This window comes from Eschrichtius robustus, chromosome 20 (assembly GCF_028021215.1).
Source record: "Eschrichtius robustus isolate mEscRob2 chromosome 20, mEscRob2.pri, whole genome shotgun sequence".
In the NCBI taxonomy this organism is placed as follows: domain Eukaryota; kingdom Metazoa; phylum Chordata; class Mammalia; order Artiodactyla; family Eschrichtiidae; genus Eschrichtius; species Eschrichtius robustus.
This window is the reverse complement of record NC_090843.1, coordinates 66,551,386-66,564,634: the sequence shown is the minus strand read 5'-3', so window position 1 is coordinate 66,564,634 and position 13,249 is coordinate 66,551,386. Positions and strand designations below refer to the sequence as shown.

The 13,249-nt window shown below is 42.0% G+C and overlaps 1 protein-coding gene across 3 annotated transcripts in view; it reads right to left on the bottom strand.

The window, feature by feature from the left end:
• The window catches only part of DHRS7B (dehydrogenase/reductase 7B), a 37,036-nt gene extending 26,509 nt beyond the window's left edge, over positions 1 to 10,527 (bottom strand). For all 3 annotated transcript variants that reach the window (XM_068529605.1, XM_068529607.1, XM_068529606.1), the window contains exon 1: positions 10,462 to 10,527. The gene's annotated coding sequence lies outside the window, so the exon portion shown is untranslated. The remainder of the gene's footprint in view (positions 1 to 10,461) is intronic.
• Positions 10,528 to 13,249: the final 2,722 nt, after the last annotated feature.

The following is a 13,249-nucleotide window of genomic DNA, read 5'->3' as shown; positions in this document are numbered from 1 at the left end:
GACCACGTGGGATTTGTTCCTGGAATGCAAGGATCCTACAACATATGAAGATGATCAACAATATGCCACGTCAACTGAAGGAAAAAACCACACGATCAACTCAATTGACGCAGAAAAAGCATTTGATAAAATTTAACACCCTTTCATGACAAAAGCAGTCAACAAATAGGAATACAAGGAAACTACTCAACACAGTAAGAGCTATACATTAAAAACCTACATCAAACATCAGACTCAATGGTAAAAGACTGAAAGCTTTTCCTCCAAGATCAGGAACAAAGCAAGGATGCCAAGTTTCACCACCTCTATTCAACATAGTACTGAAAATTCTAGCCAGAGCAATCAGGAAAGAAAAAGAAATAATAGGCATCTAAATTGGAAAGGAAGAAGTAAAATTATCTGTTTGCAGGTGATATGATCTTGTATGTAGGAAACCCTAAGGACTCCACAAAAATGTGTTTAAAATGTGTTAGAATAAATTTATTCAGCAAAGTAGCAGGACACAAAGTCAACACAGAAAAATCAGTTGTATCTCTATACATGCAAAAGCAATTCCATTTACAGTAACAACTAAAAGAATTAAATACTTAAGAACTAACTTAACCAAGGAGATGAAGACTTGTACAATGAAAACTGCAAAATATTGCTGAAAGAAATTAAACAAGACATAAATGAATGGAAATACATCCCATGTTCATGGAGTGGAACACTTATTACTATTAAAATGTCAATACCAATCAAAGCAACCTGCAGATTCAATTCAATCCCTATCAAAATCCCAACAATGCCTTTTGCAGAAAGAGAAAAACTCATCCTAAAATTCACATGGAATCTCAAAGGTCCCTGAATAGTCAACAGAATCTTGGAAAAGAACAAAGAAGCTGGAAGAACCACTTCCTGATACCAAAACTTACTATAAAGCTAGAGTAATCAAAACAGTGTGGTGTTGGCACAAAGACAGACATAGACCAATGGAATATAGAGCCCAGAAATAAATCTTTGCATATATGGTCAAATAATTTTTGACAGGAATGTCAAAACCATTCAATGGGGAAAAGAGAGTCTTTCAAACAAATGATGCTAAGAAAACTGGATATCCAGTGACTTACCTGGCAGTCCAGTGGTTAAGACTGTGCTTTCACTGCATGGGGCATGGGTTTGATCACTGGTTGGGGAAATAATATCCCACATTCCACATGGCACAGCCAAAAAATAAATAATTTAATTTAATTTAATTTAATTTTAAAAAAAACTGGAGGGGCTTCCCTGGTGGCGCAGTGGTTGAGAGTCTGCCTGCCAATGCAGGGGACACAGGTTCGAGCCCTGGTCTGGGAAGATCCCACATGCCGCGGAGCAACTGGGCCCGTGAGCCACAATTACTGAGCCTGCGCGTCTGGAGCCTGTGCTCCGCAACAAGAGAGGCAGCGATAGTGAGAGGCCTGCGCACCGCGATGAAGAATGGCCCCCGCTCGCCGCAACTAGAGAAAGCCCTCACACAGAAATGAAGACCCAACACAGCCAAAAATAAATAAATCAATTAAAAAAAAAAAACCTGGATATCCACTTGCAAAAGAACAAAATTGGACCCTTATACAAAAATTAACTCAAAATGGATCAAGGATGTAAATGTAAGACCTAAAACATATTTCTTACAAGAAAACATAGGCAAAAGCTTCATGACATTGGATTTGGTGATGATTTCTTGGATAAGACTCTATAAACGCACAGGTAGCAAAAGAAAAACTAGATAAATTGGTTCATGAAAAATTTTAAATGTTGTGCAGTAAAAGACACTATTCACAGAGTAAAAAGATAACCCACAGGGTAGCAGAAAATATTTTCAAATCATATACCTGATAAGGGAGCAATATCTAAAATAGAGAACTTCTAAAATTTAAAACAAAACAAAAACAACCTGATTCAAAAATGGGCAAAGGGGGCTTCCCTGCTGGCACACTGGTTAAGAATCTGCCTGCCAATGCAGGGGACACGGGTTCGAACCCTGGTCCGGGAAGATCCCACATGCCACGGAGCAGCTAAGCCCGTGCGCCACAACTACTGAGCCTGCACTCTAGAGCCTGCGAGCCAGAACTACTGAGCCCATGTGCTACAACTGCTGAAGCCCGCGCGCCTAGAGCCCGAGCTCCACAACGAGAGAAGCCACCACAATGAGAAGCCCGCGCACCACAACGAAGAGTAGCCCCCGCTCGCCGCAACTAGAGAAAGCCCGCATGCAGCAACGAAGACCCAATAAATTAAAAAAAAAAAAAAAATAGGCAACGGACTTGAACAGACATTTCTCAAAAGAAGACATAAAAACAGCCAATAAGTATATGAAAAGATGCTCAATATCACTAGTCATTAGTGAAATGCAAATAAAAACTGTAATGAGATACCACCCCACACCCATTAGAATGACTACTATCAAAAAACCAGAAAATGATAAGTGGGAGGATATGGAGAAATTAGAACCCTATGCACTGCGGGTGAGAATGTAAAACAGTATGGCCACTGAAAAAAAAGTATGGAGGTTCCTCAATAAAATTAAAAATAGAATTCTCATATGATCCAGCAATCCCGCTGCTGGGTATATACTCAAAAGAATTGAATGCAGGGTCTCAAAGAGATATCTGTACACCCATGTTCACAACAGCAGTATTCACAATAGATAAAACACAGAAACAACCCAAGCGTCCACCAACCAATGAATGGATAAGCAAAATGTGATATGTACATACAATGAGATATCACTCAGCTTTAAAAAGGAAGGAAACTCTGACACATGCTACAATATGGATGAACCTTGAGGACACTATGCTAAGTGAAATAAGCCAGACACAAAAGCAAATACTGTATGAGTCCACTTACATGAGATACTTGGAGTAGTCAAATTCTTAGAGACAGAAAGCAGAATGGGAGTTGCCAGGGGCTGGGAGCAGGGAGGGAAATGGGGAGTTATTTTTTAATGGGTACAGAATTTCAGTTTTGCAAGATGAAAAGAATTCTGGAGACAGATGGTGGTGATGGTGGCACAACATTATAAATGTATTTAACACTTCTGAACTATACACTTAAAAATGGTTAAGATGGTAAATTCAAATTATGTATATTTTATTACCATAAAAAAATTTTTAAGTGTGTCATTCATAAAGGATTAAACATTAAATGCTGTCTAACTTCAAGTAGGCTCATGGTTGAAATCAGATTATTTTAAAATTCTAACAAATTAGTTTCCTCATGAATTTGGATAAATTATTTGCCTCTGCCCACTGTTCTCTCTCTTAGACAGTTTATTTAAGATGATGGTTCACTCTGAGTTCCAAGGCTTTTTTTAAATTATTAATTTATTTATTAACTTATTTGGCTGTGCCGGGTCTTAGTTTCAGCATTCGGGATCTTCGTTACGGCATTCGGGATCTTTAATGGAGGCATGCAAACTCTTAGTTGTGGCATGTGGGATCTAGTTCCTGACCAGGGATCGAACCCAGGCCCCCTGCATTGGGAGTGCGGAGTCCTAGCCACTGGACCACCAGGGAAGTCCCCCAAGTTATTTTTGGAACTGGAAAACATAATTGTGAAATTTAACTAGGAAATGCCCTTTACTCTGAAGCAGTTTTTAATAATGCTTCCACTTAAAACTTAGAGTGTCCTGACTTTAATGCCAGAAAACACATGGAAAGGAATCTCACATTCTGGAGGACTAAAGGAGGAAAGGAGGAGGGAAGCATAATTAATAACCTGAGAGGGTTTTCCAGAGCCAACTTCTAAGCTTTCATTTAAAAATAGCCTAGCCGGTGACCTATCACTTTATTTCCCAGCATCCCACCAAATAGCTCCCTAAGGACACGGCCACGTCGCCTCAGGACATGTCCACAGTAAGCCATCAAACAATTTGTTTATTTCACCAAACACTGTTGGCAGATTTACTTTTCCCCATACATATTCCCCTCTTTACTTCTCTCTCAGAGCCTTTTCAAAATTGAAAAAAAATTACTTGGCAAATTCCAGAGCCCATATTAAAAGAAAAAAAATACCTTAAATCGAAAACATATTTTGTACATTCACCATGTTTATTGCTAGGGTATGTAACAGCATAAAGGCTTTTTTTTTTTTCTATTTTCTAAGTGCTTTTATTATAATGGGTATTGAATTTTTTGACAGGCTTTTCAGCATCTAGAGAAATAATCATATCATTGTTCCTAATACTTAATAATGCTGTATAAGATACTAATCAATTTCCCAATATTGAACCAACCTTGCATTCATGGAATACATCCCACTTGCTCATTTTATTTTCTTTGAAACAAAAAGAAAAAAAACACTCAAGGAGAATTAGGCAGTTACCTAAAAAAAGACTGCTCATAAGCCATTTCCCATAAATGAAATAGAAATCTTTTAGCAATCAAGTGAGTTTTTAAAGAATGGCTTTGACTTTTACATTATGGTAAATTAATGGGCAAAGAACAGTCTTTTCAATAAATGATGCTGGAACAACTGGATATCCACAAACTAAAGAATAAAGTTGGAACCTTACAGAACACAATATATAAAAATTAACTCAAAATGATCAAAGACCTAAATGTAAGAGCTAAAATTATAAAATACTTTAAAGAATATTTAAGTGTAAATCTTCATGATCTTGGATTAAGCAATGATTTCTTAGCTATGACACTACAGCAAAAGCAACAAAAGAAAAAAATAAATTGAACATCAAAATTTTAAACTTCTGTGCTTCAAAGAAAACTATCAAAAAAGTGAAGACAACCAACAGAATGGGAGAAAATATTTGCACATCATGTATCTCATAAGGGTCAAGTGTCCAGAATATAAAAAGAACTCTTGCAACACAAGAATAAAAGATAACCCAGATAAAAAATGAGCTGTTTCTTCTCTAAACTTTCTTTTCCAAAGAAGATATACTAGATGAAAAACTGAAAGCATTTCCTCTAAGATCAGGAACAAGACAAGGATGTCCACTCTCACCACTACTATTCAACATAGTATTGGAAGTCCTAGCCATGGCAATCAGAGAAGAAAAAGAAATAAAAGGAATACAAATTGGAAACGAAGAAGTAAAACTGTCACTGTTTGCAGATGACATGATACTATACATAGAGAATCCTAAAGATGCCACCAGAAAACTACTAGAGCTAATCAATGAATTTGGTAAAGTTGCAGGATACAAAATTCATGCACAGAAATCTCTTGCATTCCTATACACTAATGATGAAAAAAGGCTGATTACAGCAAACAAGTTCAAACTACTGGTAAGCAATGTTCAATCAATTCAGCTGCCATCAGCGGTCTCTCCCTCCAGTAAGCAGTTTAGTGGCCAAGTCTCAGGTTACTGTGAACTTAAGAAGATGGAAGGGATAGCTCAGGTGGAATCTAAAAGAGAGTCTGTTGAATTTCCTACCTCGGTGAGTGGAAAGCAGCTTCCAAGCTAAATTTACATGCCATTCAATCTCAATTTCCATCCCCACATTTATGATCTTCCAGAATAGATTAGTGGAGAGTTCATTTCTGCATTAAAATCCTACCTTTATCTACCAAATATCTCATATATGAAGAACTGGTGTTAAAAACAAGAAAATATGCTCAAAGTGGAGTCACCGATGCTGAGCCCCACATCACCAAACTTCACTTATTTAGTTTCAGCCTCTCCCAGAAATGGAATCTTAAACCAGGGAATCAGGAATCGCCTGGTCAGCACAGTGAGGTCATATGCCTGGCGGACCCCTGCATCCCTTAAAGGGGGGTGACCTCGCCACAACCAACCCACTTTTTCCCAGGTAGAGCTTCCTGTTCCCGCTCCTTCTGCCTGTAAAAGTCTTTCACTTTGTACAGCTCCTCGGAGCTCCTTTCTATCTGCTAGATGGGAGGCTGCCCGATTCATGACTCAAAGAAAGCCAGTAAGATCTTTAAAATGTACTCAGTTAGGGACTTCCCTGGTGGCGCAGTGGTTAAGACCCCGCCTGCCAGTGCAGGGGACACGGGTTCAAGCTCTGGTCCGGGAAGATCCCACATGCTGCGGAGCAACTAAGCCCGTGTGCCACAACTACTGAGCCTGCGTGCCACAACTACTGAAGCCCGCACGCCCTAGAGCCCATGCTCTGCAACAAGAGAAGCCACCGCAATGAGAAGCCCGTGCACCACAACGAAGAGTAGCCCCCGCTCGCCGCAACCAGAGAAAGCCCACGCGCAGCAACGAAGACCCAACACAGCCAAAAATATATATATTAATTAATTAATTTTAAAAAAATTTACTCAGTTGAATTTTATGTTTTTAACAATGGGTAGGAGTGAGAAATGACATTATTGACATTAAACAGGGCAAGTCCTGGAAGGGTTAACTATCAGAGACAAGAGTTCTGGCTGGAAACCAGCAGGATCTGGATCTATATTTTTCTTTAAATCAATGTACAAGAAATTATGGGCTAGATTTGACCACCTGCAGGCATCCTAGCTATGCACAACTACATGGAACTCACTTAAAGATCATCTCCAGAACAATTCCCATACTGAGAGAGCTCCAGTCCAACATTTTACTGCACTGTTTAAGTAAATTTTTTAAACTGACTTTTCCCTGTTGCAAAAAGGGAAAGAGATTTTTCTCTCTCCTTTTTCTTAGAGCATTTCTTTGAAAAACCTAGAGTTTGTAAATCCTTCCTCTGCCCCTTTGGTATGTAAGCAAACCTTTTTAAAGGCTAAATAAGCTAGCTCCAGCCACAAGTAAAACCCAAGAGTTTTTTTCTGAAGGGCCTGGGAGCCATCTCTCTTAAGGTAACATCACAGGAGTTTAGCCTAGGCACCTCGACTACCTGCTCACAGAAATTAAGGATGTTTTATTTTTCTTTCAGAGAAAGGCAACTGACTAGCACAGACGGCCACCCCAATCACCAGGTAAATTTAGGATGAAAACACATACAGCAAATGGTGCTGTCTAGTCTTTTTACAAGAGGACAAATTACCGTTAATCTTGAGATTACGTATGTAATGGGCTGCAAATGGTGGGGTTTTTTTTTTCCTGTTTTTGTAGTCTCATTTGCAGATTACCTGTGTTGTATCCCAGTTTCGGTTAATGCTTGAATAACAGAATTCTTTTCTTTCCTCATTTGTGGAGAGCATTTCCTAGGTTGGCAGAAGATTTTATTTTTACCTTTCCCCAACATAAATGTGGAGAAATTCTACTCTCATTGGACCACCTCACAGGTCCCACCTTGACAGCTCCCTCAATAAGGAAAGGTGGGGACTTGCCTGGCGGTCCAGTGGTTAAGACTCCACGCTTCACGGGTTCGATCCCTGGTCAGGGAACTAAAATCCTACATGCCCCACAGCACAGCGCCCCCCCCCCCAAAAAAAATGGGAAAGGTGTTCTTCTCTGACAAGAGCTTTAGAGACTCAGCCATTCCGGTCACGTGAGTGCCAGACCCTCCTACATCCCTGCCTTTGTGACACCCCACCTGGATCATTTCAAAGACGTCTTACTCAAAACTGAACTCATGTCCTTCCTCTGAGTTCCGATCTCAGATACACAGGCCAGAAAATGAATCAGCCCTGAACCTCCCTCTTCCATCTTACCCCAGAGTGAACCTATTACCAAGTCCCACTGATCCTACCTTTTAAACAGCCCTCACACCCATCGACTTCCGCCTCCGCCGAGGGAGAAGCCACAGTGATCTTTCATAAACACACACTGCTGGTTCTACTCCCTGACTGAGACTCTTCAGTGGCCTCCCACCATCCTTAGGAGAAGCTCCAGATACTTGGCATGACCTGTGAGGTCTGCATGGTCTGACCCCTGCCTACCTCTCCAACCCCATCTCCCTGACTTGCTCCCCCTCCCTCTCCGTCCTCCAGCCCCAACTGGGAGCTTAAACTCCAGGAGGACACAGACCATGTCTATTTGCTCACGCTATGTCCCTAGCACAGTGCCTAGCACATAGTAGATGGTAAACAAACACACCTGAAGAATAATATTGGTAAAACAACTGTAGCATCTTAAATGGAAAGCAAATAAAACATGAATTAAATTAATAACTATCCTTACACGTCTGTATCCTAGGTAGCTAACACAGGACTTGGACCATTGCAAAAATTGTTAAATAATTTTGCAAAGCAGAGACAAATAGGGTGAAATACAATACTGGCACTCCTGTCTATTCAGCTTTGCCACGCAAGTAACCAACACTGAGCAAGTGTCACACTGAGCTCTATGCCCCTTCGCACATCCGTCCCCACCCAGGGCAACCAGAGACCTAACCATGTCTGAAGAAGGAGGCCAGGAGTTGGAACACAGACACGGTTTGTGGAGTTGATTATATGTCCTGGGAAGCAAATAAACCCTGGGGCGCAGCACTGCTCGGATGGGATCCAACCTGTGTCCGCTTCTGCCTTGGAAGCACTCTCCACTGCCGGCCACGTGGGTCGCTCCGAAACTACCAGACACAGCCCCTCCGACCCTCGAGGCCTCACGTGCGTCCCTCCTTCTCTTCACTCTTCTCTTTGCCAAATTTAACTCCACCTCAGTCCTTAAGGTCTCAGCTCAATACTATCGCCTCAGGAAAGGCGAACCTGTCCCTCCTCACCCCGCCTGCTGCCACTGACCCCATTATATATTCTTACAGCGCCCTCTACTGTCTCCTATGGCGGGTACCACGACCACAGCCAATATTTAGTTGGTCATTTTCTATTTTCTGTGTGTCTCCCTTGCTAGACTCATTGCTTATGAGTTGCTACTTCAACTCAAGTTGCTACCTGAAGACAGGGGCTGTGTCTGCTTTGGCCATCAGTGTATCCCCAACACCTAGCACCTGCTGGTACAGACCAGCTGTTCAATAAATATCTGTGAAGTGAAGGAATGAATGAAATACATAGACAAGCACTAGCTTTTGGAGTGACATGGAATTGGCTCTGCCCTTACTAGTTCAGTGCTAAATTTCTTCCCATCTCTGAGTCCATTTCTTCCACTATAAATGAAGACAGGACTTCCCTGGTGGCGCAGTGGCTGAGAATCCACCTGCCAACGCTGGGGACACGGGTTCAAGCCCTGGTCCAGGAAGATTCCAAGCCCTGGTCCAGGAGCAACTAAGCCCGTGCGCCATAACTACTGAGCCTGCGCTCTAGAGCCCGTGAGCCACAACTACTGAGCCTGCGTACTGCAACTACTGAAGCCCGCGCACCTACAGTCCGTGCTCCGCAACAAGAGAAGCCACCGCCATGAGAAGCTCGCGCACAATGAAGTGTAGTCCCCTCTGGACACAACTAGAGAAAGCCCACGCACAGCAACGAAGACCCAACGCAGCCAAAAATAAATAAATAAACTTTTAAAAAATATTTTAAGAAAATAAATTCTTGAGCAAGGACCTCTTCAGAAGCAACCCCTGTACTAGAATGAGTTTGTTTTATACAGAAGCCTAGTTTTAAAAGCCTGCTTCCCTCACTTATTTGCTGTGGGTGCTCTCAGCACCCAAAACTGGGCTGGAGAATATGGTGATACCACTCACTATACTCTCTCGTGCTGAGGAATAAGAGATGTCTACAACAGTCATTTTGGTGGGGGCTCAAAAAAGTTAGTTCCCTGCCTATCCTTAAGAATTAGATCACTTTTGCTAATTCTATCTCTGTATCACCAAGTTGAGGATCCCTTTTTCTATCTGCCACTTTTCTAGAAACTGACTTCCTCTGTTTTCCCCACACACAGGTTGGAAGACGTGAAAAGCACTTCCTGGTAATTCCATTAAGAGAAGCAAGTATTATGTTCACTAAACACGTGTTTATGAAGCTCAAAAATTATTTCGTTAACTATTTCGTAACAAAAGTAACTCGTCAATTCTCAAATCACCATAGCAATGGAAACTAAAAAGAGGGTTGTAGGGGTACCATTTGTTGAGCACCTATTCTGCGCCAAACGCTAGCTGGGTACCACCCATGCGCAATCTCACCACGCTTCTCGACAACCTCATTGAGATGGGGGCGTTTTATTCCCAAAGTTACAGCTGAGGACACTGGTCCAAGCCGCACAGCTTGGGAACGGCAGAGGAAGGGCAGGAGGAGCAAGAGATGCCGTGGCCACCCCGCGGGTACGCAGCAGGCAGCACCCCGCCCTGCCTCCGAACAAAGGTACCTGCTGCGCTAACTCTGCACCGGCCAGGTGCCGCCAGTCTCGCCCGCGCACGGTGCGGAATCGGGGAAATCGGGTCCGCCGCCTGCCTACACCCACTTGCAGCCGCGCAAACCGAGGCTCAAAGCTCAGCGAAGGCGCGGCTCCCCATCCAGAAAACGCTGAGCCCGGACTCCGGCGCGGGCGCCCCTCCGGGTCCGCGGCCTCCGCTCGGCCTCCACACCACTTCTCTCCCCTCAACGGGCGAGACGAGCTCGAGCCGGGACCTGCCGCGCGCCTCAGGTCGGGGCGGGGCCTCGCGCCCCTCGCCACCAAGGCTCCCCCGCCCGCAGCCCTACCTGCTCGCTGCGGAGGCCATGGCGAATCAACCCCATCCTCCCGCCTCTCCGGTGACGTATTTTTCCTTCGCCCAGCCGTGAGGCTGCGCATGCGCGCTGGGCGGGCGCGCATCAAGGCGCAGGTAGGAGGGGCTGGATGCGCAGGTTTGAATTGCGTCCTCCAGCCTAAGTGCCGTCCCTCCATCTTCCAGAGGGAAATTCGGAAGGTCACGGTTTGAGTTGCGTGCACTCTTGGGGAAGAGGGCAGGGACACAAAGTTGAAGAACGTGTGCTGCGAAGTGTAAGGCCTTAGTAATTAAAGCGGAGTGATACTGGCCCAAGGATAAATAAAAAGATCAATGCAAAAGAAGTGAGAAGCCAGAAACAGACCCACGGGTATGTAGTCACATGTCTTCTCCCCACAAAAGAGCCACTGTAATGAAATAGAAGAGTTATTTTGAAGGAAAAGTGCTCGATCAATTGAATGTCCTTGGCGGGGTTGGGGGACGAACCGTAACCCCTACCTCACGCAAAAAAATCAATCCAAGATAGGTTGTAGACCTAATTGTGAAAGACACGACTCTGGAAAATAACAGCCAACAGCAGAATATCGGGGTTTTTTAGTTTTGTTTTGCTTGGCTGCGTCGCGCGGTTTTGGGGATCTTAGTTCCGGGACCAGGGATCCAGCCCTGCCAGAGGAGTGAAAGCGCCGAGTCCTAACCACTGGACCCCCAGGGAAGTCCCAAACAGCAGAATATCGTGACCGTGGGAGAGGAAGATACTTTTTAGCAGGACATTAAAAAGTACCGACCCTAAAGGGAAATGCTGATAAATTGGTCATCGTTAACTTTAAGACGTGGAAAGACACCATCAGGAGAGCAAAAGGCAAGCAATAGAGTGGAGAAGATATTTGCAATACGTATATCTGAAGATGACTTATTTAGAATATATAAGTAATTCTTGCAAATAAATTTTGTAAAGACGTCAAGTGGTAAAAGAGGAAGCATGGAAAGAGGATGTGGAGAGAGAAACTGGGGGGAATTCTCATGGTTCAAAATTCAAGAGATGGCAAAAGTGTATAAATTGAAAAACCTCCCTTCCTTTTGTTCAGGCACCCCTTTCTCCTTCACCTTGGTAACAGTGCCAGCTGTGCTTGCCTTTCCAGAGGCATCTTATGTGTGGTCAAGCAATTATGTATATATTCAGCATTCTCCCCACCGTCCCTTGTTATACAAACAACATAATACTCTACACACTGCTTTTATTCACTTTAGTCAATTAACATACCATGGAAGTCCTCACAAGTATCCACAAAATCTGAAAACAAGAGCGAAATTTTAATGACAGCAGATTTTGCATTAGAAATCCAGAAGCCAGAAGAAAGTGACGCAACATTTTTCAAGTGCAACTCAAAATTCTACATCCAGCAAAAATATCCTTCAGGAATGAAAGGGAAACAGACATTATCACATGAAGGAAAACTGAGAGAATCTGTCGCCAACAGGCCTACCCTACAAAAATGACTAAAGGAAGTGCTCTAAACAGAAAGGCAATGATAAAGAAGGAATCTTAGAACGTCAGGTTCTAAGATACAGAAAGAAAGAACACTGTAAGAGTAAAAATATGGGTAGACAAAATAGACTTCTCTTAAATTTTCTAAATTATGTTGAATTGTTGAAGGAAAAATTATAACACTTTCCAATATGGTTCTCAACGTATGCAAAGGAAATATTTAAAACAATTACAAATGTGAAGGGATAAACAGACATAAAAGGAGGTGAGCTTTCTACACTTCACTTGAACTGATAAAATGCAGACAACAGTAGACTGTGATAAGTTATGTATGTATAATGAAATCCCTAGGGCAACCACTTAAAAAGTTATACAAAGAGATATACTAAAAAATACTATAGATGAATCAAAATGGAATCCAAAAATGTTCAACTAACCCACAGGAAGAAAAAAAGCCAACAAAACAAAACAAGCAAACAAAAATGGAAAGCAAAGAATAAAATGATACACTTAAACCTTAACATATTAATAATTACAACATTAAAAGAAAGAGGTCTAAATACAAAAAAAGAGATTGGCAGAGTGGATAAAAATAATATAACCAAACTCTATGCTAGCTACAAGAAACTCAATAGTATAGGTAGGTTGAAAGTACAAGGATGAAAAAAGATAAACTGTGCAAAAGTTAATTAAAAGAAAGCAAGAGTGGCTATATTAATACCAGATGAAATTGACTTAAGAGCAGAGAAATATGTATATGTATAGCTGATTCACTTTGTTATAAAGCAGAAACTAACACACCATTGTAAAGCAATTATACTCCAATAAAGATGTTAAAAAAAAAAAAAGAGCAGAGAAAATTACCCGGGATGGAAAGGTACCTTACATATAGAAGAGTCAATCCCTAAGAAGACACAGCAACCCTAAATCTTTATGCACCAAACAACAGAGGTGCAAAATATGCAAAGAAAAATCTGATAGAACTAAAAGGAGAAATAGACAAATCCACAATTACAGTTGAAGACTTCAACACACCTCTCTCAGTACTTGATACAACAAATAAAAAGTCAGCAAAGATTTGGAAAGGCTTAATGATACCATTAACCAACAGGATCTAATCAAGATTTGTAGAACAACCGCTAACACCAGAGACAACACATTCTTTTTAAGCACTCACAGAACATAAATCAAGATAGACCATATCCTGGCCATAAAAACTAACCTCAACATATTTAAAATAATTGAAATTTTATAGAGTGTGTACCAACTACAATGGGATCAAACTGGGTATCAGGAC